We start from the raw sequence: 26,212 nt of genomic DNA on the forward strand, positions 1-26,212 counted from the left end.
GGCTGGTCTAACACCAGGGCCTTTTAAGTCTAGCATCGGACAATCTATATTAAAGCCTATTTCATCATATTTGCTTCTTCTATTTATAGTTAATGTCACAAGATGGTTTGCTATAGTGCACTTGAGGTGCTTATTACACATAAATAGAAATAGGTTCAGATTAAGTACCACAGAGTAAGGTATGCTGTTTACTACCCATATTCCAGAATAATGTCTGTAAACATCAAAGGTGGGTTCTTTTGTTAAATGCACCTTTTCAAATGGCCTTCTAAAGACAATAAAGAAGGATTATCTGAGAAGAACTAAACTGTTTCTATGAAATAAACTATAGAGAAGTTAATAACTATGTGAAACATAAACTTCTATTCAACAAAATAGAAATTATGTCCAGTTAAGTTGTCAATGTGATCCTCAGGGTGGTTGGAAGTTAGTAGGGACTAGGGGATACAGGTAACCTTGCAAGAAATTGCTAACAAATAATCATAATTTGGGTATTATTTTTTGATCTGTTAAATTTTCTATGCATTTATTTATCCAGAAACACTACTGACAGTTTACTATGCAAAAAGCACTGAGCTCGGCCTATATTCTACATCCTTATGAAGCTGATACAAGCCATCCTGGAACTGACCTTCTTCTGTATCCCCACTGGCTCCCCGTTATCCCTTGCTGGTTGCATATTAAACCGCAACAAACCACTTTAGCCTGGTCACTTGTATCTGAGATGATGACAGATTCTCAGGTAATTCCTTCTGAGAATGAATGAATTCCACTGTTATTCAAAAACCACCTAACAAAGTCCAGCGACTTTATGGAATGCTTTCCTACAGCTTTTCCACTTTTGCAATGAATGCACCCTTTGTGAAAATAAATATTATGAAAGGTCTCAGTTCAAATATACTGGGGAATATGAAAACCATTTTCTGAATTTGGATGGGGATAGAATAAGTTTCAGACTGGATACTACTTGGGAGAATCTCCCATTCTTCGGCTCATTAATTAATTACTTGGAATTTCAATACTCAAAGGCTTTTTTCTATATCACACTCTCTAATGTGGGTCATGGTCCACAGACTCCAGTAATGAATATGACCGAAATGAACTGCGTGCATGGCAATGAGGAGTGGTGAGGAAGTGATTGTCTGGAAAGTGTGGACTCTACCTGACAGGAAGGCCTCACTCAGCTGCTACTGATTGTTCCCGTATTGAAAATCTGGTCTGTTATTACAAGACTAGCTCCTCTAATTTGTAAGCAAAGACAGATTATAGAATGTCATATAAATTTTCCAATTAAAAATGAATAAAAACCATCTGAAGAGGGGGAAAATTTCATGTTTCTCAGTTTCCATTTTGTGACCTCTCCTATATCCCTAAAGCTGAATAAAATGATTCATTTTCTATCTTACTTGGTTTGGCTATTTTAGAGTACAATGCCCATTTATGGGTGTTTTGTACAATGTGAAATATTTTTCATTTTACAGTTGTAGGCAAAACCAGCTTTATAATCCAGTCTAAAAATACAAAGAATGATTATACTTTAGTAATTTTTTTAGCTAGTTTTTTTACTTGCAAAGGAAGAACTAATATTATAATGCCACTTTCTTTCCATCAATCATTACACAATTTCTAGCAGAATCACCTTTCAAGATTTTAACAAGTTTACTGGAGTTCTTCAACCAAATTAGGAAATATTCTGGGTGAACTGTTCCCTGAAAACTCCTTATAAGATAGGCAATCAAATCATCAGTGAAGGAACTGAAGGCATGAAAATAGAACTCAAAAGGGTTGGATCCAGTTCTCCGCTGTCCCAGAAAGTATTGAAAACTATAATCTCTGCTTTCTCTACCTCCAATCTGTGAATTCACTGCAGATTTCCTATGACCTTCAGTAATGCTGGCATAAAGTAAGGCATTCAATTACATTTCTTAAGTGAGTAAATGAAATGAAATGGGAGGACCTTAAGCAAAGAATGATAATGATCATAAAGTAAAATCCCATTGAAAAGACAGAACACATAGTCACACCTGTAGAAAGAGGACGACTTGTGGAGCAAATGTGGAAGGATGTGCCAAGCCACAGCCGATTTCACCCTGACTTGGAGGCTGTCTTATAAGAGAGTTCCGAAGTACATAGTTAGAAACAATGTGACAAAGCTTAGAAAAAGGATAAATACTTTTGAAATATTTTTCAATTCTTTTTTTAAAAAAAGGTTGAGTCATGATTACCTCTCACAGCCTGGGACAAAGGTGTAACGATTAGATTTGTGATAAACACAAAATCAGCTGGTAAGATTTTAGAGCTGGATAAGTAACAAGTGCTTGTCTATAAGATTCTCCAAGTCATTTCTCACCCCCACCCCTAGGTAACTGTATTTACCATTTACTATGATTGTCAGTGTGGATTTCATAGTCCAAACAAAACTCAGCATCTTAATGAATTAATCAGGTTAAGCTCATATACTGGTCATATAGAATATCTCTTAGCTAAAAATATTTGCTTTGTGGAAAGAGAGGCAATTTACAGCCATTGAATCCAATAAGAGTTTTAAAATCAATCAACTGAATTGCTCTGACTTGATACATCAACACGGTGACTTTATAATGAACCATGGGGGAGAAACAATTACATTTGCCAGCTTATCATTTCAATATCAATGGTGGAATGAAAAATGGATTCTGTTCTCAGCTGGTTTCCTTGTGATGAGAATAACAAGTTAAACATGACTATGATTCTTAGGTAGAATGAGAGACAGCATTAGACAGGAGTAAATAAAAGGACCTACTCTGTTTTGTTTTGTTTTAATTAGTGAAAAATTGCTCATTCTCCTCCAAAAACATTGCATAATTATCCTCTCCCACTCCAAGCTCCACCATCTAGGCTCTGTCTTTACATCCAGATAGTTATCTAAAGTTTAATGAATTTCAGAACTAAACCATATTGTGTATCATATTTAATTCTTATAGCAACCCCACAAAGTCTGAAATTTTAATCAATGTTTATGAACTGAATTCTTAATTAAATGCAATGATTAGTTTGAAGTTATTGAAAATGTCAGCTATTCATGACATTTCAAGATTGAAAAATATTGATAATTTTTTCAACAAATCTTATGTTGTATTATTATATATTTACTAGAGGCCTGGTGCATGAAATTCATGCACTAGGGTGGGGTGTCCCTCAGCCCAGCCTGCAGCCTCTCCATCCCTGTGGGATCAGACCTAAACCAGCAGTCGGAAATCCCTCTCACAATCCAGGACTGCTGGCTCCCAACCGCTCACCTGCCTGATTGCCCCTAACCGCTTCTGTCTGCCAGCCTGATCGACAGCTAACTGCTCCCCTTCCAGCCCGATCACCCCCAACTGACCTCCTATGCCAGCCTGATCCCCTCATCTGCCCTCCCCTGCTGGCCATCTTGTGGCTGTGGGCACCACCATCTTTGAGGGTGTGGCAGTCAATTAGCATATTTCCTCCTTATTGGCTGTGGGCGCTGCCATCTTTGCAATGGTGTGAGGGTCAATTAGCATATTCCCTCTTTATTAGATAGGATATTAAAAACTATATATGTATATTTTACAAAGGTTTAATATATGTTAAAAGTACAATATGACAATGAAATAACAGTAACATAAAATTAAGATAAGTGTATAGATTAAAATACATGCATAATTGATAACAACTGGAGAGGAGAACCAAGATGGTGGCATAGGTTAACGCCGGAGATTGCTGCCTTGAACAACCAAATCAAAACACACCTAAAAGATGGAACGGACATCATCCAGAACCACAGGAAGGCTGGCTGAGTGGAAATTCTACAACTAGGAGGAAAGAGAATATCATACCCAGACTCAGAGGAGGCGCAGTGCTGAAGTGAAATACTCGGGTAAGGAGTGCATGCGGAGCGGGCTAGTGGTGGAGGGCGCGGTTGGTGCTTTCAATCGGGAGGGAGTCTCAGATTCTGAGCTCCAGATCCGGGCGAGTATCTAGGGACCCAGACTCAAACGGGAGAAGTGGGACTGTCTGGCTTCAGTCGGAACTCGAAGGCAGCTTTCTCTCTGATGTTTGCAGCGGTTGCTGGGACTCTGTGAGGCAGAGCCTCTAGGGACGGAACTGAGAGCCGCCATAACTGCTCTCTCCGGCCCACCCTGTTGATCCCGAGCCCGAGCGACCCACCCGCCTTGCCCAAGCCCTGCGCAGAGCCATTTGCCAGATAGCCTCAGGCAAAGGCTAGATTAGCACCTCCCTAGAGGACAGAAGTTTTCCCACTGCAGACACAGCTGATTCTCACAGCCAGCTGGCCTGGAGGTCAAATCCCCCTAGTATTAACTACAACAATCAAGGCTTAACTACAGGAGGACTGCACACAAAGACCGCTAGGGGGTGCACCAAGACAGCATAAAAAATGCAGAGACAAAGAAACAGGACAAAACTGTCAATGGAGGATATTCAGTTCAGAACCACACTTTTAAGGTCTCTCAAGAACTGTCTAGAAGCCGCTGATAAACTTAATGAGATCCTCAACAAATCTAAAGAGACACTCAATGTTATGATAAAGAACCAACTAGAAATTAAACATACACGGACTGAAATAACGAATATTATACAGACTCCCAACAGCAGACCAGAGGACTGCAAGAATCAAGGCAAAGATTTGAAATGCGAAGAAGCTAAAAACACCCAACCGGAAAAGCAAAATGAAAAAAGAATCCGAAAATACGAAGATAGTGTAAGGAGCCTCTGGGACAGCTTCAAGCGTACCAACATCAGAATTATAGGGGTGCCAGAAGATGAGAGAGAGCAAGATATTGAAAACCTATTTGAAGAAATAATGACAGAAAACTTCCCCTACCTGGTGAAAGAAATAGACTTACAAGTCCAGGAAGCAGGGAGAACCCCAAACAAAAGGAATCCAAAGAGGACCACACCAAGACACATCATAATTAAAATGCCAAGAGCAAAAGACAAAGAGAGACTCTTAAGAGCAGCAAGAGAAAGAAAATCAGTTACCTACAAGGGAGTACCCATATGACTGTCAGCTGATTTCTCAACAGAAACTTTGCAGGCCAGAAGGGAATGGCAAGAAATATTCAAAGTGATGAATACCAAGAACCTACAACCAAGATTACTTTATCCAGCAAAGCTATCATTCAGAACTGAAGGTCAGATAAAGAGCTTCACAGATAAGGAAAAGCTAAAGGAGTTCATCACCACCAAACCAGTATTATATGAAATGTTGAAAGGCATCCTTTAAGAAGAGGAAGAAGAAGAAAAAGGTAAAGATACAAATTATGAACAACAAACATGCATCTATCAACAAGTGAGTCTAAGAATCAAGTGAATAAATAATCTGGTGATCATAATAGAATCAGGGACATAGAAAGGGAATGGACTGACTATTCTTGGGGGGGAAAGGGGTGTGGGAGATGCGGGAAGAGACTGGACAAAAATCGTGCACCTATGGATGAGGACAGTGGGTGGGGAGTGAGGGCGGATGGTGGGGCGGGAACTGGGAGGAGGGGAGTTATGGGGGTAAAAAAGAGGAACAAATGTAATAATCTGAACAATAAAGATTTAATTAAGAAAAAAAAGAAAAAAAAGAATCATAAAAAAAATAAATAAATAAAATAAAATACACGAATAATTAACCTCCTAAGTAGTATCAGGGAGAGTTTTCCAAGTTTAAAACCTAAATGTAGGGACTGTTTATCCAGTGGTATCTACTTTTAATAATTTTTTAGAGATTAAAAATAATAAAGCCCTGGCTGGCTTGGCTCAGTGGATAGAGCGTCAGCCTGTGGACTGAAGGGTCCCAGGTTCGATTCCGGCCAAGGCTTTGCCTGGGTTGCGGGCTCGATCCCTAGTGGGGGGTTTGCAGGAGGCAGCCAATCAATGATTCTCTCTCATCATTATGGTTCTATCTCTCTCTCCTTCTCCCTTCCTCTCTGAAATCAATAAAGAAATATATTTTTAAAAAATAAAAATAATAAAATTATTTTATGGACGCTTCATTTAGTTCATACAATTAATTTGGAGATTTATATAAAATGGTTGAAAGTATTTTCCTCTGTATTGTATTACTAAGGGCCCAATGCACAAATTCGTGCACCTTGAAAGGAACTGTGGGCCGAGAGGCTGCGGTGGGCACAAGGGAGGGTCTCGGCCCATCCTCCGCACCCCCACCTGGCCTCTACCGCCATGGCCCCAGGTTCCCTGTCTGCTAGCAGCCTCCGCTCCCGCCATTGCCTCTCCCACACATTGACGGCACCAGCCCCACTTGCACCTGCTGATGGTGTGGAGTGATTGAGACCAGGGCCAGCAGCGGGTGTGAGTGGGGCTGGCAACATCAGCAAGTGTGAGTGGTGGCTGCTGCCCCAATTGCCCCTCAGGAGCACGGGGGAGGTGGAGAAGCTCTCAGGGTGATTGGGGCCGGCAGCTACCGCTGGCACCCGCTGACAGTGCCGAGCAATTGGTACTGGCACCAGACACTGGCAGTGAGTATGAGTGGCAGCTGCCAGCCCCAATTGTTCCTCAGGAGCAGGGGGAGGTGAGAAGTCCTGAGGGGCGATTGGGGCTGGCAGCTGCTGCTTGCACCAAGTGACAGCACTGAGTGATCAGGACTGGAGCCAGGCACAGGCTGTAGGTGCAAGCGAGGCCTGTGACGGCAGCAAGTATGTGCACCGGAAGGGACCGTGGCTTGTGGAAGCAAAGAATTTTCAGTAACTACCAGAGGCTTGCCCCAAAGACAGCAACCGGCGCTCCGCCTTGGTCTGGCGCCCCCGCTCACCTGCTCTACCATCCTTCCACGGACGATGCCCGCCATGTTCCGTGCTCTGCCCCCTGCTGCTGATGCCCACCATGTTCTGTGTGTGCTCCTTGGTGGTTAGCACACATCCTAGTGACTGGTAATTCAGTTGTTCAGTTGTTCAGTTGTTCCGCTGTTCGGTCTATTTGCATATTAGCCTTTTATTGTATAGGATGGCTTTAAAAATGTGTACACATAAACTATCACATGTTCCAACCATAATAATCAAGTGATTGTATGACCAGGATATTTAGTTTCTAAATTTTGAGGTAATTAAATGATTTCATGGCATGTCAGAGAATCATTTTTGGAGCTTCTGTTAATTTGCTGTGAGAAGACTGAATATCCATAAGATATTTCTTCAAATTTTAAAGCTGAGAGACTCGATCCCTAAATATTTGGTTATTTTAATAACCTGGAACTTCTTTGCCATGAATTGTTTAAAATAATAAATTATAATAGGGGATGGTGATAATTCCCTCAAAATGCCAGAAGTCCTCAGACTCACCTCAGCTATCATTTGAAAAACTTACTTTTGAAGACAGAAGAAAAAAAGTGAAATCCTGAGTGCATTCATTGCTTGGTTTATATACTACATACCAAATCTAACTGTGCACTAGCTACCTCATTACTGAATAATGTGAGTGAAATCTCTGTAAAACATGAGTACAATTAAATGATTTTTTGTAGTCATGTGTGTGCTTTGGTGTCAAACAATGCATATAGTAATTGAATTTACACTGAATTAAAGGGGCCTCTGTGTAGCTTTATACAAGTCCTGAAATTATCACAAGAAAAAATAATTCAATTACAGAAAGAAACAGAAGTATCTTAACTTACCTTTTAAAATGGAGGAACTATGCATTAATTTTTACCTCAAAAACCAGATTTTGAATAACTGTTCTGAAAATAGTCATCAAACTCCATTTCTATTTAAATTTAAAAAAAAACACACAAAGTAATTGAAAAGTATAACAGAAAATATTTCTTTAGCAATTTCAACTGTTGCCAGTGAAGGCAAGCATGAAGTGAACAGCAAAATCTTACTTACAAATATGTCTTTGACTTCCATTTTCCTGGCATAATAATGTGATGTTTTGATTGTATAAAGGATACTTTGATTCTAAAACACAAATGACTAGCTCTAAAACTAAAATAGCAGTAACAGTGCTTTAATAATTGAGAAAGAGATAAGAAAAACCATGTAAATTTATCCTTAATCATAAACAGTGTGAAAATTAGATAATTTGAAAGTCAATTTATTTTTGGCAGGTTCTTTTCTTAATGTGTATGCTGTAGAATGAAAACATCTAATTTGCATATAAAAATCTAGGTAGCAAGTCTTCCAGAAATAGAAGTATGTAGAATGCTGAATTAGCCTCTTTGCTCTGTGTAGAGAAACTGCTATAATAGATTCTGAGTTAAACTATATGTCTAAGCTAAGGTCCTGAATGGGCTAATGTCCATTAACAATCAACAAATTAGTAAATTGTCTTTATTGAGATTTCTTTTCTCAACCTAATGGTTTGTTTAACTGATGGCTGATGTGACCATTAGGAGCTATTAGCATGTTAAGAGGGTATTAAATAAAGCCAACAGTTGGCCTTAGAAACAAAAGGATAAACACAGCACAATTTATTATTTTGCTAGGCTAAGCAAACATGGTCTAGATGCATTACTGCCTTCTAACAATGCCTGTAGTCATCTGTTGAATAAATATTCTATTGGGCTAAGAACAAAAGAATCAGCAAATCTGTGATCTACTAAACTTCTAATTGCTGGTATGTTTTAGCTGATTTTTAGACTTTATCTGAGCTATATAGTAGATGTAGACTCATCTACAGTTTCATATTGTGTTGAATTTTTTCAAAAAAATATTATGGATAAGGAAAATGTTTATTGCAACCAGATGTCAGTGATATTGCCTTAAAATGAAGGTAGTTTCAAATGTATACACTTAATAAACAGTACAGTAAAGGAAAATCAGATGGAAGTGGTTTATATAGTTAAGTACTCAACATTCTCTTGTTGATATTTCTACTTCTTCTATGTTTAGCCTCCTGTTATTGTTTTTCTATCTAGGGAGTCAGACCTAGCAGTGTCCTGTGAAGGTGCTGAGGAGAAGCTCTTTCCATTGGCCTGTTCCAATCTGAATCAAATGTCTGTTCTTTGGAAGTTGTTCTGTTTGTGATGATATATCAGAAAGAAATAGGACATTTGAATCTATGTAGTAATTCCTTTATTCTGTATTTTCCAGGAAGGAATGGAGGAAATAATTCCAGCACAGCCCTAGTTTGGCTCAGTGGATAGAGTGTTGGCCTGTGGACCGAAGGGTCCCGGGTTCGCTTCTGGTCAAGGGCATGTACCTCGATTGCAGGGTCCTTCCTGGCCCAGGTCCTGGTCAGGGGGCATGCAGAAGGCAACCAATTGATGTGTTGTTCTCACATCGATATTTCTCTCTGTCTTTCCCTCTCTCTTCTACTCTCTCTAAAAATCAATGGGAAAATATTCTCAGGGGAGGATTAAAAAGACAAAATAACAACAACAAAAAAAATAATTCCAGCAGACTCTCTGAACATTGCTTTAGAAATGTGGCACTATTACCCTAATCTGACGCTGTGTTTTTATTGATTTATATGAATATTTACTGTTCGCCACCACATGCCAGATAGTCTTCTAAGCACTAAGGACACCCAATGAACCTGACAGAGAGAAAAATCTCTATTCGTGTGCGTTTTTACATTCTTGTGGAGGAAGATAGATAACGGACAATAAACCTAATAAAAAGGATGTTGAAGGACAAGTGCTATAAAAGAGAGGACAGAATAAAGAGATTAGCAGTGGTGAGGGAGGAGGAACAAGTAGCATTTTGAACAGAGTGATCCTATTGCCCTCAGCAAGAATATGATACTGAAGTCAAGATTTAAAGGAGGTAAAGGAGTTTGTTTTTCAGATATTGGAAGAAAGAACACTCCAGGCAAAAGGAACAACTAGTGCAAAGAATCTAAGGCATGAGTTTGCCTGATGTGTTCAAGAAGCAGAGTAAACAAGGCTAGAGAAGAGAAGCATTGTAGAAAATGAGCTCAGAAAGGAAAAAAGCAAGGAGAGCCTTACAGCCCACTGTAAGAAAGGCTTTTACTCTAAGCATGATCTCATGTCTTAAGAGTATCATTTGGACACTATGTGCAGAACAGATTGTAAGAGGGCAAGATCTATTAGAGGAGTCTGGATTAGGGGTCAACTGCAGTGATGCTGGAGAGAGATAATGGTGAGTTAGTAGTGGGGAGGGCGTCACAGTGAAACACAGTCTGATTCTGGATATATTTTGAAGGTAGAACCCACAAGATATAGACTAATTATAGAATGGGGAATGTGAAAGAGAGACATCAAGGATGGCTCTAAGGTTTTAGCCTAAGTGAGTGGAAAGATGGGTGACAGCACATGAATTGGGATAAGTTGTGGGGTAGAGTTCAGCTTTGAACACGTTAGAAGGTTGCCAGATTTAGCAAATAAAAATACAGGCCACCTGGTCAAATTTGTATTAAGTGTGTATTTATCTGATAACCTTAACATGTTCATTTTTAAGTGTCTATTGGACATCCAAATGGAGAAATTGCAAAAGTATTTGGATTTCTGTATCTGGAGCATAGCTTTGAGCTGTAATTTTGTGAGTTGTCAACATGTAGATGGAATTTAAAACCATGAATCGAAATGCTGTAACAAAAGATATGAGTATAGATAAAGGAGGACAGGAGTGCTGTGCCCCTCCTACAAGAAGCCTGGGGCATGTCAACTTTTATCAAAGTTGGGAAGAAGAAGAGGGAGCAGCAAAAAAGTCTTAGAAAGAGAAACCAGAGTAGCAGCAGGAAAATCAAGCGAGTAGTGTGCTAGCAGCCAAATGAAGGATTTCTGGGAGGAAGGGAGTAATCTATTATGATGTTACCGATAGAAATAATCCAATATAGAAGAAAATATCAGTGATGTATTAGAGAAAGAGACTAATTGCTAGAGCAACATCCTTGACTAGATAGAAGGTGATAGGCTCACCAAGTCACATGTAGGAATGAAGGATGGCATCTAGAGTAGCAGACAGCAAGGCAAACAATCTATGATGAATGCTGGTGAGTAGGCAGAGGAGGAGGTGGAGGTTAGTGGTAGTTCTCTTCTAAATGCTTCAATTTTCTCCATGAAGTAGGATGCAAGGTCACAGTTGCAATTCAAGAGAGGTAAGGAAACATGTGGGTTTGGAAGAAAAAGAAGTCATGAGACATATGCCTAGGTAGGGAGAGTGGACTGGTCAAGTATAGTATGATTAGGCAGCATTAAAGGTCCTCTTAATTTGTGGCCATACTTTTAAATGGAAATTAGTTAACATGGTTTTATGAAAATAAAATTATATTTTATTATGGTGATACTAGAGGCCTGGTGCATGACATTCGTGTACTGGGGGGCGGGGCGGCGGGGACAGGTCCCTCAGCCTGGTCTATGCCCTCTTGCAGTCCTCAGGGGATGTCTGCATGCTGGCTTAGGCCCACGCCCTGCAAAGTCCTTAGTGCTGCCGAGGAGGTGAGAGAGGCTCCTGCCACCACCACTGCGTTTGTCAGCCATCAGCCCAGCTTCTGGCTGAGTGGTGTTCCCCCTGTGGGAGCACACCGACCACCAGGGGGCAGCTCCTGTGTTGAGCATCTGCCCCCCGGTGGTCAGTGCATGTCATAGCAACCAGTCATTCCACCTTATGGTCAATTTGCATATTAGGGTTTTATTATATAGGATTTGTAGCACTTCCACAGCATATAGGGCATCCAACCTTTATGGTAAAAATTAAAGTTAGGATTTTTAGAAGTGAGTGTTACCTACCAGGTAAGACTCACTTTGGATGAGTCTTAAATGTAATAGAAGTCCTCCATTTGCCGGCATCAATTTATAAGAATTCCTAGAGAAGGTCTTTTTTTTTTTTTAGAAGGTCTTTTAAGTAGAAATGAATAAAGCCTTTAAAGACTCACTGAGAAAGATTAAACCCAGAATAAAGGAGATCTCTGTATACTTTACTAGGTAAAAAATTATAAAGGGCTCCTGAGAATAGTTGTCAGGTCCTTACAGGAAGTGGTAATAATTCTTAACTAGAGTTAAGAATCCATTTTTCTAAGTCTCAGAGTAAATGTGGTACTCTGAGACTGGCTTTGGCTTTCTTACTCAGAATCTCAATGATAAGTTCAAAAATGTATTTTAGTTGTATTCTAAACACAGTATGTACTTGGTGAATACTGACTTTAAGCATAGACTTCTTTAATCCATTAGTTACTACTGAGTATCTTGCTTTCCTCCAATGAGCTCAAGCTTTGAAAAATACAGACAGTCTGCCTTTCTAGGAAATGAGAGTGGTTGTATGATGTAGCTCCCTCCTTCTCAAACTAAGCAGAGTACACTTTGCCTTGTGGCCATGATCCCTGCCAGCGACATTCCCCCTGGTTTGATGAGTCTTCCTAAGACAGCCTCGTCTGGCAACTGTATCAAAGAAAGAGCTATCTATTTCTTTGGAAAAAATCACTTCCTTCCTCAAGGCTCAGTTAAAATTTTTTCGATTGTGCTATGAAAGTTTTCTATAATCATTAAACATCTCAACAGCAAAAGCTTAAAGGCTTATAATGCCTCGAATACCTTTCTAACAAGTTCAGTCCAATGACTCCTAAACATCAGTCCATAAATGCAATTGGCTGTCTGTGATGATATTTTTCACTCATATGAGGTAAGAAATGAAAAAACAAACAAAACAAAGCCATTGTAAGATTGCCAATTGTGATTCTGAAATGAAGTTCTTTCTAATTTGTGTGGCGATAATGCATAATACTTCTTTTTATGTACACCTGCTTAATTTTCAAAAGAAGTTGACCACTCCATGTTCTCTAATTTACTTTAAAAATTTACTTGGTCCATTAAATAGAAAAGACTGTGAATCAAATATTTAGTCCACACAGGACCCCAAGAAGAACAGAGCATATGTAGGGGTTTAGGAATACATAGAACAGGTAAAAAGAGAAGGAAGCAGTTCTCTTCATACAGTGATAAAAATCCATTTATGCTCACAGCTAGGACAACTTAGCTCAGTATTTTTTTTAAAAATTATTGAAATTAATATATAGTTTAAATGTGTGACTTTGCTTATAAAATTTGTGTGAACATTCCAGGTAAGTAATATAAAAATTATATAATTGACCTTTAAAAATCATCTGTGTTTTCTTTACATGGAAACCAGATGTTTACTTTTGTGACTGTGTGTTTACTTTCCTATTGGAGGCTGGTTTAATACTTCGAAGGGCAAAATGTCAGAGGCAGATCCTCTGCAAGAGGCAATCAATCCCCTATAATATTTCAAAAGGTCCTTCTGAGTAATTTTTTTCCTTGAGTGTTTAGATGCCTATGTAAACATCTAAAAAAGATCCACAAAATATTTTGCAGTAAATACCGATAATCACAGAATTAACTTAGATTACTGTTTTAGTCATGTAGCATTTTATAAATAGATTTTTATTTAGACCAGAATGAGAAAGAAGAATAAACATGAAAGAAACCTTATCCCTTGGCTGGCCGTATTTTTCATGATATGCTTTCAGCACAACATGTATAAAGTAACAAAAAAGTTGGAGAGAGAAGTGACATTCTGAAATTTAAATATTTTACTATGTTCTACAAATCTCTAATTACTTAAAAATTAGATTATTTTAAAATTAATTAATAGAAAATAATTTTCTAATATTCAAATAAAAATTTAAATGATATCTTACTAATTAAAAATAGTATCACGGGGACGTGATTTCTGAAATGAATACTTTTAATCATCTGCAGCCTATATTTCCCTTTGTATAGGATCACACAGAAATAGGCAGCTTAAAATTGAGACAAAGTCAGGGAAACCAAAAGAAGGTTGATGTAGCTGTGAAATCAAAGGTACTCATGGTGGTGGAGGTAAGTTTGGAAAGAAGGATTGGGTTTAGAGTGAAGGGCCTATGTGCTTTCATAGGAATTTTGGGAGCAATGATTGGGTTTTGGGCAACAGAGTAGCAAAGTTATATTTCTGAAACATCTCTGAAAGCACATCTGAATGAATGTAAAGAGACTGTCTCAGGGCTATGAGGCTTTTACAGAGATTCAAGCAAGAAATAATGAAGGGCCAGTCCTATAAGCAGTGAGGGAAGAAGGACAGGAAGATAGATCCAAAATTTAGCTTTAATAACTGTATTCCCTTTCCTCCTATCCCTTTAGAGTGTTTTTTTTTTGCACCATTTCAGTCAAGGACATTTAAAAAAAATAATTCACTGAAAGTCTGACCAAATAAAAATGTAATGTTTGAGGGAGTAAAGGATATGAGGAGGAGAGCAGACATAATTTCCAAGAATAGAAGTAGGAGACTATGGGAAAAGCTCCCATTCATATTGCAAGAGTCTGATTATTGACTCTTTTCTAAGTAATTGATTAAGATGTGAAAGAGAAACAGGCATGGCATTCTTGAAAGATTCAATGTGACACAGTAATGTATACCACTACTTTTTCTTGATGACACAAGCATTGCACACAAGAATGAATCCTCTCGTACACCTACGATAAAGCTGAACCCTATCTTTTTCTCATTTTCTCCATTTGAAAGACATTTGCCAAGTAACCTAGGACTAGAAATTTAACAAAGATTACCTGCTTTGCATCTTTACTGTGGTCAGCCCCATTTGGACAATCAGGCTAATTATAACTATTGATTCAGCAGCCCTTTTTCTCTGTTATAGAAATAAATTAAATTGGTCAGCCTGGCTTTTCTTTTCTTTTTTGGCGGGAAGGGGGTCGGGGAAGGGGTGGGCTTTTCCTCAATTCTCCATAATCTCCTTGGTGCTTGTAAATGGAAGACATTTAATATATTCTATGCACAGTTATGTAGTTCATAAAGTTGTTCATCTCTTTTGCTTTGAAATAAGTTGCCCATAGAACATTTGGCTATCCTCTAGGGATAAATGAGTTTACTCATTTCTCCTCTTTGCTTCCTCCCTCTTGCTCCATCCACCCTACTTTAAGTCATTTGGATTTGGTGCTGGCAGTTGTTCTGCAGCTGTCTCTGGGCTACCCAGGAGGCTCCTCAGCGCATGCTGCAGTCAAGCACACAGAGCTACTGCTAGTTTCTTTTAAAAGGGCTATCTCTTCCCTTGGTGGGAGCTGAAGCAGGGTGGTGGTAGTGGCTGGCCAGCAGATATTATACACAATGAAGCCCCCAGCACTTTCCTCTGATGATCTGGGAGAGTACCTGCCTGCAGGTGACAATTAGTGACGCACCTCCTAGTCTAGCTCCATTCCTTAGCTTACTTCTCCATACTCAGTCTCCAGTGGATTATCCCATGATATAGGAATTCCAACTTGCAAACACATCTAATCAGCAGTGAATTGGCCATGAATAGCATTTGGTTTCTTCTAGGGCCCTGAACGTGATTCTTATGGGTCTACATAAGCTGCCAAAGAACCTCAGCTTAGACCTTTATAGCTTTATTTATACACATAGGATGCATGAAAATCCCGTGCAACTAATCAGAATAAATCTAACAAATCAATGAGTTTAAACCAGGTACGGGGTTTTTTCAGATCAAATTATTTTTATCTCCCCTCCCACACACACTTTTAATGGAATTGAAACCTGCTTAGGTACAATCTGATGGTAATAAGCAAATAAGTACATTTTATGAGAAAAATCTCCTCAGAAATCAATGGGCAAAAGTAGTAGTAGAATCAATCAAGCATCAATCAAACAAATATCTTAGTCCATGGCCAAATGTACTAATTAATTCTGACCAGAATCAGAACCACCTTAGACCTGGGCAAGGACAGTCCCTGCTCTGGGTCCTATATTTCAGAGAGCCCTGCATGTCACAGACACAGACATTTATGGAATACAAAACATGTGGGCCAGCTGTCAGTTGGGATCTGACACTTGTGACCTATAACCCTAAATATCTGCTCTTGTGACATATCATTTAGGCCACAAAGAAATGGATGCCTGTCCTACATCTCCTGCCCTATGACCTTGAAATGAAAGGTGACTGCCTAACAACACCATGAAGGTCTGCGGCAGGTACAGCTGCTGACATCAGACTCAGGCAATGCCTAGGTAGTTTTCTCATGCACCTGTGCTAATCACTATTCTGCTAAGTACTCAATGATATAATCTGAAGGTCTTCAATCTTTTCTTTTTCTTTTTCTTAGTAGCTCTCTCTCTTTTTTTTTTAATACTTTGCCTGGCAAACTCTAACTTCTGGTCTCCTTGAAGCCTGATTCTACCTCCTCAACTCATGGAGTTTGCAGTTAGGGCAGCAGTTAGAAAATAAAGAAAGTGCTTGTCCAATGGAAATGTCTGAGCTCTCATAGAAATTACACTGCAAGGGATGCTGAGGAATTGGAGCAGCTAACTTACATTAAGGCTAACTTTTCCCAAAGGAAGTGATGGTGGCCACCCCTGGCATCATTAACCACATCAAGCATTTCTTGAGCTCTGTAAGACAAGACATAGGGGAGAAATGTCTTCCCCATCAGCCAGGATTGATCCTTATGTTTTAATTTAAAACTTAATGCTGTGCTCCATCCTCAAGTGTCTCCGCATTCGTTGAAATGTCAGGAATATGCCACTGAGGGCTTAATATTTTATGTAGGAGAAATGTTAGTTTTTTATAACTTTGATCCTGTATCTGCCTACCACGTTTCCTACTGTAGTGCTTGCTTGGCTCCTGTCATCTGTGGAATGGTAGTGGAGATATTTCCAGTTATGTTCTGTGACAAGGCAATACTAAATAGGAGTCTATTTTGACAAACACTGTTTTTTGTTTGGTTATCTTCCTGCACAAGCCTGAGAACTCCATTTTCAGAGGTCTTGGGATTTCCAGACTTAGATGGCTCTAATTGGCAAGCAGATCACAATGACAGAGATGGCACTTGCATGGGGAAGCACATTCTTGGGTCATTGGCACATCAAAGAATACAAATGATGGAGTATGCAGGACTCTTGGAAATATTTCAGCACCAAGCAGAAATATTTATAGACAAAGAAATATGCTTTATAGACAAAGCATCTAGACAGCAAGAAAATACAGTCATTGCCTCAGATACGTTTGCAAAAATATGTTTTATAAATTCTAAAGAGAATAGATTTTCTAATACTTTTATCATTGTGTATTACCATGACTGTTTTTAGATTTGTAAGCTGCATTTATCTTGTATTATGTTTATAACATGCTTTATTTACAAAGCACCTTCCTGTAAAAATTATTTTTACTTCTTACAATAACCCTCTAAGATCAGTATTAATATTCTTATTTTATAAAAGGAGAAATAGAGGCTCAGAGGATAAGTGAGTTAGTGAAGGTCACAAGAAGTGTGAACACCAAAGACAGGATACTCATCAGTGCTCCGCTGTGACACAAGCCTATTCTTCCACCCGGCGCAGCACAGATGAACAATGCACTGTTCAATAGCAATCTTTCTCTTTTCAAAAAGTCTCAAAGGTTTTCATGTTGTAAATTTAACTTACACTTAAGTTTCTCTCATCTTATAAGACCTTCACTTTTTGGTAGCTATGACTTACCCCTTTCTTTTCCTTCTCATCTAAACACTGACTGCATAAGCTAGAGTCCCTGTCTCTGTTCACCTTCATTCATCTCTAAATTCCAAGCAGCCTGGTTTCTGCAGCCACCATACTCATAAGATCAACAAGTACCTCCTAATTATGAAATGAAATGTATATTTTAAATGCTTTTCTGAGATTGTTATGTTTCTACTGAAATGGCTATAAAATGACACTATCTTTAGTGGTACTTTTGCCTTGCCTTTAATAGCTAATGTGTCTGAAACTAATAAAATAGCTTTATTTTTCCATTCTTTTACTTTTAAACATTCTGTGTTCTTAATATTAAGATGTTATCTCTTTAAACAACATATATGTGAGATATCAAAATCCAGTCTGAAATTTTTTGTCTTTTGATTGCAGTATTTAGTCCACTTATATTTAATATGCTTTAACTTATATCTACCATTTTGTTGTTTCTTTTTGTTGGTTTTTATTTTATTTTATTTTTATCTGTTATTTTTATCCCTTTGTTATTTTTCTCTGTATTAATCAAATATTTTTAATATGCTATAATTCTAGTAATTTAAAAATATTTTAAGCATATTTATTTATGCTTTTTGATTTAAAAATTATGTACCTACTTATTTTCTATTTCTATTGCTTTTTATCCCTTTCTGAAATTTTGTGCTGCCATCTAGCATAGTTCCCTCTGCCTAAAATCTCTCTTTAATTTTTCTTGGAAGGCAGCTTTTGTCTGAAAACCTCTTATTTTTCCTTTTTTTTTTTTTTTTAAAAAAAAGGATGCTTCCTATGAGCATAAAATTCTGTTAGTAGTTTTGTTTTGTTTTTTACACTTGAAGAATGTCATTCCACTGCCTTCTGATTTCACCAGTTCTGTTGAGAACTCAGCTATCTTTCTGTACTTTTGTTTCTTTAAAAGTAATGTGTCTTATTTTTCTTCTGCTAATTTTAAGATTTATTTGTCTCCCCCCCCCCTCCGCTTTTTAAATTATGCTATACCTATCTGTGTTTTCTTTGCAGTTTCTTTCTTGGGGGTTGCAGAGATTTCTGAAAATGTAATTGAAGTCTTTTCCAGTTTTGAAAAATTCTAACCAATTATCTCTTCAAATATTTCTTCTGCCATATTCTCTTTCATTTATGTCTAAAACTCCAATTACAGGCATACCTCAGAGATATTGCAGGCTTGGTTCCAGACTATTTCAAAAAAGCAAGTGTTACAATAAAGCAAATATCCACTTTTGGTTTCCCAGTGCATATAAAAGTTATGTTTACACTATGCTATAGCCTATTAAGCGTGCAATAGTATATGTTTAAAAGTGTGTATACCTTAATTAAAAATACTTTATTGCTAAATAATTCATACCATCATCTGAGACTTTAGTGAATCATAATATTTTTGCTGGTGGAGACTCTTGCCTCAATGTTGAAGGCTGCTGACTGATCAGGTTGTTTATGGCTGGGGTAGTGGTTGCAATATTTTAAACTAAGACAGTGATGAAGTTACCTGCATCAGTTTGTTTATAAAAACTCAATATCTGTGATGTGCAATAAAAGCAAAGTGCAATAAAACTTGGTATGCCTGTGTGTATGTGTGTGTGTGTGTGTGTGTGTGTGTGTGTGTGTGTGTGTGTATATATATATATAATATATATATATATACACACATATATATATTTGCCTTTTTAACCATGTCCCACTTGTGTCTTTTATTCCACTTTTTTTTCTCTTTGCTTCAATTTATATTTATTTTCTATTGATCTTTCTCTGAATTCACTAATCTTGCCTTTTGTTATGTCCAACCAGCTCTTAGTTCTGATTTCAGATATTTTGTTTTTTAGTTCCAGAATATTTTATTTACTGTATTGAAACAATTCTTTATTGAAATCCCCCATCCTTTTCTTCATTTTGTTCAGCTTTTGCTCTATTTTCCATAACATATTATGTGTTATCATTTTAAAAACACTATATATTAAGTCCAATATTTGGATCATTTCCAGATCTGCTAAATTTTTAGAAACATTTTCTCATTGCTTCATGTTTATATTAATTTTTTATTATACTCTGACAATAGTTAATAGCAGTAACAGCAATAAAGTGTTTTGTTATTTTTCAAGTCAATTGGGCCCTAGTTGGTTTGGCTCAGTGGATAGAGTGTTGGCCTGCAAATGAAGGGTCCCAGGTTTGAATCCAGTCAAGGGCACTTGCCTGGGTTGTGGGCTCAATCCCCCGTAGGCGGCATGCAGGAGGCAGCCAATCAATGATTCTCTCTGCATTGATGTTTTCATCTCTCCCTCTCCGTCTTCTCTGAAATAAATAAAAATATATTTTTTAAAAAATGTTTATTGGGTAGAAAGAACGGATGATAACTTTAATCAAATCAGGTAGTAAGTTGTATAAGAGCTCGGTTGAAGTTTTAGAAAGACTCAGTCTATGTCTGACCATTGTATCTTGTTCTCCCAGGGCTACTGAGAACATAACTGTGACTCACAGATTTGATTCTGCCTTTCAAAGGTAGAACCCCATTCATGTAGTCCTCATTTCCACAGCTATCTAATGTCTGTAAAAAATTATTTTGTAATTTATCAGATTTTATCTAAATGATCCAGAAAATGCTTTTTTTTAAAAAAAAAAATTACACTTACCATAGTGAATTACAAAATGCTCTCAGGGGTTAGGACCTTTGTGGAGGATGTGTTCTTAAATGGCTTAGCATTTATGCCTAGCGTAGGGGTAATAAATACTTCTCGCCCACCCAATCCTAAAATAGTATGCTAATCACCTTTATGGGTAACTTTGGTTCTTTCTTTTTATTTTAAAGAAAATGTTCCCCATTTGAGAGTTTTGTCACCCATTGTGCTCATTCATTTATTACACAAATAATATGGAGGATCTTCTATAAAGTAGAAACAGTATTAAGAGTGGGCAAATTAATTGATACGGTTTCTTTGCTGTTTTAATCTGAGTACCAGACATGTAATCTACTGAGTCTTACGTAAAGTTGTACTTAATGGTCGTGAATAGCAGAGACCGTGGCTTTGGAGGTGCAAGTATCCAATCAAGTCCAAGTACAAATTGACAACAGAACTCAGTGATTCCATGATTCCAAACTGCACCCATCATGAAGATCTAGAATTTGATATGGGCAGCTGCAATTTCTTCTGAATTGTGACAAAAGATTTATAAAGTCACTTGATTAGCTGCTAAGTTAAGGAAAAAGACGTGACCACCAAGAACAAAACCATTTGAGAGAGGTAGGAATTCTATGTGCTGGATGACTGTTGCCTCAGTGAGGCCAGATGGAAATTAAGAGCTCTAATACACTTGTGAATGCACACATAGCTCTTTCTGGGGGTGATGCTCTCATCTTATTATTCTCCCTTCTTACCTCCCTTCCCTTCCCTTAGCCACTCCTGGAATGTAGTCCACTACATTGGAACATCTTGTTTCATTTACAAAATTATATTGCTTTCCAGATACTGAAATTCTGATTCAGTTCCAGCCAACTTGGTCACACCACTGCAAATTCCTTGCTCAAACTCAGAAACTTGAGAGTAGTTACTACCCCTCTAATAGATGGAAGCAGAGAACAGACTGACAGATCTCGGGGCGGGGAGGGGGGTGTAGGGGTGGGGGGCAGGGAGGGGACAGGAAGAGATTAACCAAAGAATTTATATGCATAGCTCATGGAGACAAAAATAGTATTGTAAAGGCTGGGGTGGGGCAGGGCAAGAGTGGAGGGAAGTAAAGGGGGAGAGGGGATGGGAAACATCTGTAATACAGTCAACAATTTTTTTAAAAAAAGAGTCCTTTTGCCTATGGGGCATAATTTGAGAAGCACCCTCCTGGAGTCCAATAGCCTGGGGAATACTACCTCATCTCTAGAAGGATCCACTTCTTCCAGTTAAGTTATGGCCTGGAAGGAGGACCAGGGTAAGAATATAATGCTAGCTCATATTTCCCCAGAATTTCCTGGGTGCCAGGCCCTGTACTAAGTGCTTTACATATATTAACTCTAACTCCTTAAAATGATGCTGAGAGGTATATTCTACTATGTACATTTTATAGAAGGGAAACAGAGGGGTAGAAAAACTTGTCCAAAGCCATGCAGTTAGGCAGCCGTAGTGCAGGATTTTGAAGTCACAAAGGCCAGTGCTGCAGGCTGGACCCTACCATCTCTCCGTGCCAGCCTTTGCGTCAGTTCAGGCCACCCGGTACAGGAACAGGAGCTAGCCAGTGCTTACCTTTTAAGAGTGGCCTCAGGTAGGCGGCAAGTCAGTGGTAGGACCACAACATTGTTTAAGAGAAAGGAATCAAGCCTTTCTGAAGCCTAAGTTAATCATTTTCTCCGTAATGCTCATAGGTATGTGTTCAGGATTGTGAATCTAGGTCTAGAAATGAAGAGAAAATAATACACAGTATTTCTTTGTTTCAGGCATGTATTCCTGTTTGGGGTGGAGGTGAGGGTTTGGCATGGTGATCAGAGATGCTTATATGTGTTTGGCAACAAGCAGGGATGATGGAAAGGTGCTCAGTAGGCATGTGTCCCAGGCAAGCCCTACCTGAGCGTACAGGTGCCTCATTTGAGGAAAAGGCAACCCAACTGAGTAACTGCTATAGAGAAAACAAAAGTGAAAAAAATTGTATTTAATCTAATTAACTATTTATTTTTACTAGGTTTGGAGGCAAAATTCTTCCGTGTTGATATGTCACAATGAATGAACATTTTCTTAAGGTTTGGCTTTCCAAGCTGAAAGCATACTCTTGACATTATATGAGAATAATTTTCCTTTTAAAAAGTTATCTTGGCCCTGACTGGTTTGGCTCAGTGGATAAAGCATCGGCCTGTGGACTGAAAGGTCCCAGGTTTGATTCCAGTCAAAGGCATGTACCTTGGTTGTGGGGACACCCCAGTGGGGGCTGTGCAGGAGGCCGCTGATTGATGTTTCTAACTCTCTATCCCTCTCCCTTCCTCTCTGTAAAAAAATCAATAAAATATATTTTAAAAAAAAGTTATCTTGTTTCATTTGAGAATCTCTACACCCCAGGATAGTGGCTATGGGAGCTGAATCCCTGGAGACTGGAATTCAGAGGCAGAAAAGGAGTGTAGGGATGGGGAAGGTAAGATTGGTATAAAACCCTCGTAATCTGTTCATATTCAATTGGTAGCCTGGCAGAATGACAATCCCGGCTTACAAAGGGATGTATTCCATCATTTTTCCTGGGAAGTCAGTTGCCTGACAGAATACATTTTCTCATTGAAAGAATTCCGTGAATCGTAGGTGGTGTTCTGGACAAACCACAGAAGCCAAGCTACGTGAGAGCAAACAAGACCAATGTTGAAAGTGGCTGGCTACTTTACATTTTGAGGAGAGGGGCCGCCGTCCACTGGAAAATATGAAAGCTATAGACCACTGCTCCAGAAACACACGCATGCATACAAAACAAACATCGAGATTGCGTCCATATTTTAGCTATTGTACATATGCTGTGATGAATGAATATGGGGTGCATATATCTTTTAGATCTAGTGTTTTTATTTCTTTAGATAAATAGCAAGCATTAAAATCACTGTGTCATATGATAGTTTTCTATTTTTAATCTTTTGAGGATACTATCTGCTACCTGAGAACCTAAACATGATGTACTATGAGCTAAATAACTTTAAATTCTGTTTACCTGGTGAATTTACAAATTGTTCTGGATTTTTTATGTGAATAATATAGGAACATATTATTTTATGTCTAATAACAAAATAAGGGCTTTTAGATTTATGAATTCTACTCAGAACATGTTGACAATTTTATAACATTTTTACAGTTACAGGTGATTGATATTCATTTTTACATTCAGTACCTCTGAGAAGTAAACTCAATGTCTGGAAAAGATAAGTAATATTTATTTTACAAATAGTGTTCATTCATTCATTTGTCCATTCATTCATTTTTCATTCATCCATTTGTTTGGATTTATCATGGCAAGCATGTACTGGGGACATAAATCTGAATAATAACACCTAGTGTTGACCTACAGAATTGGTAGTTGTGGAAGATGCTGTCAGTGTCCCACTGTACTCTTCACGTGCTGAAGGAAAGTAGATAGAAAACGGAAAATTCAAGTTAATGACTATGAATTGTAACAGTTAGCTTTTAACACCTTTGATGCTCTGACTGAATGCACACACCCACCTCGGACTCCCTGACTGTAGGAACCCAGGTATCACACAATAATAAAAGGGCATTCAGTGGATATGCTCCCCTCTTTCTCACCCTTTTGTTGAGACAGCTTTGAAGAGCATTTTCATTGTCTCACAGAGTACCCAACAAATTCAGGCAGCAGTCCCCGGTGGTAGCAGACCTGGTGACGTATTTATTGACTGTACTGTATTTATTCCTTTACTTTTTTAAATTCTGCACTTATCTACAAGTGTTTTCTGGGATCAGTTTGCAAATAAGCTAGCTAAATTCTGATTCTTGTCTAAGGGTTTGTTCCTATAGGAACTCAAACTAAAAGAATATGCACTAGACATAATGTTAGTAACTATTATTTTATTTAATCTTTGAAATAACGATGAAATGAATATTACTTTACTTTGAAGATTAAGAAAATCTTTAACACTAAGTCTTAGAATGGTCAGGAAAATAATCCAAGACTGTGGCAGACCTGGGATTTTATTCTCAGTGTATCTAGTTCCAAAGTTTACTATCTTTTCAGTGTCATTATAAACATGACAAGTGGCAGTGATAACAATAGTATATCTAGAGAATAATAACTATAAGTTAAAATTCATAGCCATTCATTTCAATTAGCCATTTTCCTTCTGTTTTCAAAGATAATTGTCTTGCTTATGTTTTAATCTTTTTAAAAATGTTCTCTTAATTAAGACAGTAATTCAAAGTTAAATTGGCTTTCTTTCCCAAGTCACTTGTTTGTAAGGGTCCACCCTCCCACAAATGGGCAGACAGTCGCACTGTGGCATCATAGGACTCTTCTAATTAAAAAGTGGTCACATTTTGTGCTCCCAAGATACTTGGAATTTTTATTAGTAACTTCACTGTTTTAAGGTTTTCTAGACGTTATTGCTTTTTAATTGGATTTCATATAGAATGTATCTTTTTGCCAAGGTGAACCTCTTTGCTTCTCCTTGTCTTTTCTCATTGTCTACTACAGTGATTCTCAAACCCTAGTCCATGAAGAAGAAAAAAATGTGACAGGAAAAGTTTTCCTCCAGTAATCTATTTTAAATTACCTACATCAGGAGGTTTAAATAGTTGTTTTGAAATGACATGCCATTGTTAAGAATTCCAGGAAGTCACAAGTGTGGTCATATTATAGATTGCCATTAATGAATATGCATAGTTTGTACACTTTCCTTTAAGTGGTACAATGGCTACTGGATTAAGCTGGCATAAATTACTTATGCATTATACCATTAATTTATTACATATTGGTGATATTATTTGAGTCTTTATTGATAATTTTCTGATATAATTAATTAGTCTCTGATGAAGGGGTTTTGTTCTTTATCTCTATCATGAATCATTATTGATATTTCTTCAGTACTTAAGAAAGTCTTGTGATGAAATAAATATGGGAAATATGAATCTTTAGGTCCAAGTTCTCAGAATGAGAAATCTAGGAATTTCTCATTCCCCACCTAGCTCTCAGCCCCATGACCTCTCTGATAGTTCTTTCCTCAAAATGCAGTTTCCTGAACTTAATACACTTTTCAGTTCTCTGCACTTGCTGGTAATACTTCCTTTGTCTGGAATGTGCTCCCTCTCTTCTCCACTTAATGAAATCCTTTACAAGCCAATCCAGATATGAATTTTTCTGAGAGCCTCTTTCTCTGCTCAGGGGTTATTGTTCCCTCCTTCCTCTCATTATATTTTTTACATACGTTGATCACAGACCTACAATGTTGTTAATGTATTATTTATTAAAATATCTGTCTCTTCTACTAAGGGAGGTGTTCTTAAGTCCAGGTCATCTTTTTATTTGTGTTAGAGTTTAGCATAGGGTCTGGAAACTGAAGATATTTTAAAAAATTCTTAGGGAATGAATGCTTGCAGATATTATGTGACCTTTATTTTTCTTCCGTCCTTCTGTCTTCCTTCTATCACTATGAGATTTGTAGGACCTCTGTGTTTTTATGTATCATCTATTCACTGACTACCTACTTTATATAAACTGCTGTGTAACTGCTATAGAGAAAACAAAACTGAAAAAAGAAAGACATGTTTTTTTAGTTCAGTGAATTTAAAGCCTACTATTAACTATTGATGGCCATTGTAACTTGGGCCCTGAAAGAAATATATTTTACATATAACATATATATATATATAGATATAGATATAGATATAGATATAGATATAGATATAGATATAGATATAGATATAGATATAGATATAGATATATAGATAATATATATAGATATATGTAGATATATGTAGATATATAATTAATAGAAGAATGTGTCACATAATTGTTATTTATAAGGAGAGGTCCTTGTCCCTGCTTGTTATTAATGGAAGTAGGCTTCTTGCAATATCCCAAGAAAAGGAATTTTCTGAGACTTGCACAGGAGAATAAGATATCATAAAAAGCTTTATTTCTGAGGAATCAAACCCCTGAATTTCCCATTTCCCTTTGTTGGGCCAAGGAATAGTGTACCAGTAGCTGTGGCTTTCACAGGACTAGAATCAAAACCAGTGTCCAAACTTTTCGCTCCATATTGGAACAGTGTCCAGTCCAGCCTCAGGCTAGCTTAGTTTGCATTCCCATTGCAGTCCATCAGTCTATTCAGT

This window comes from Myotis nattereri, assembly GCF_964212035.1.
Source record: "Myotis nattereri genome assembly, chromosome: 6".
In the NCBI taxonomy this organism is placed as follows: Eukaryota; Metazoa; Chordata; class Mammalia; order Chiroptera; family Vespertilionidae; genus Myotis; species Myotis nattereri.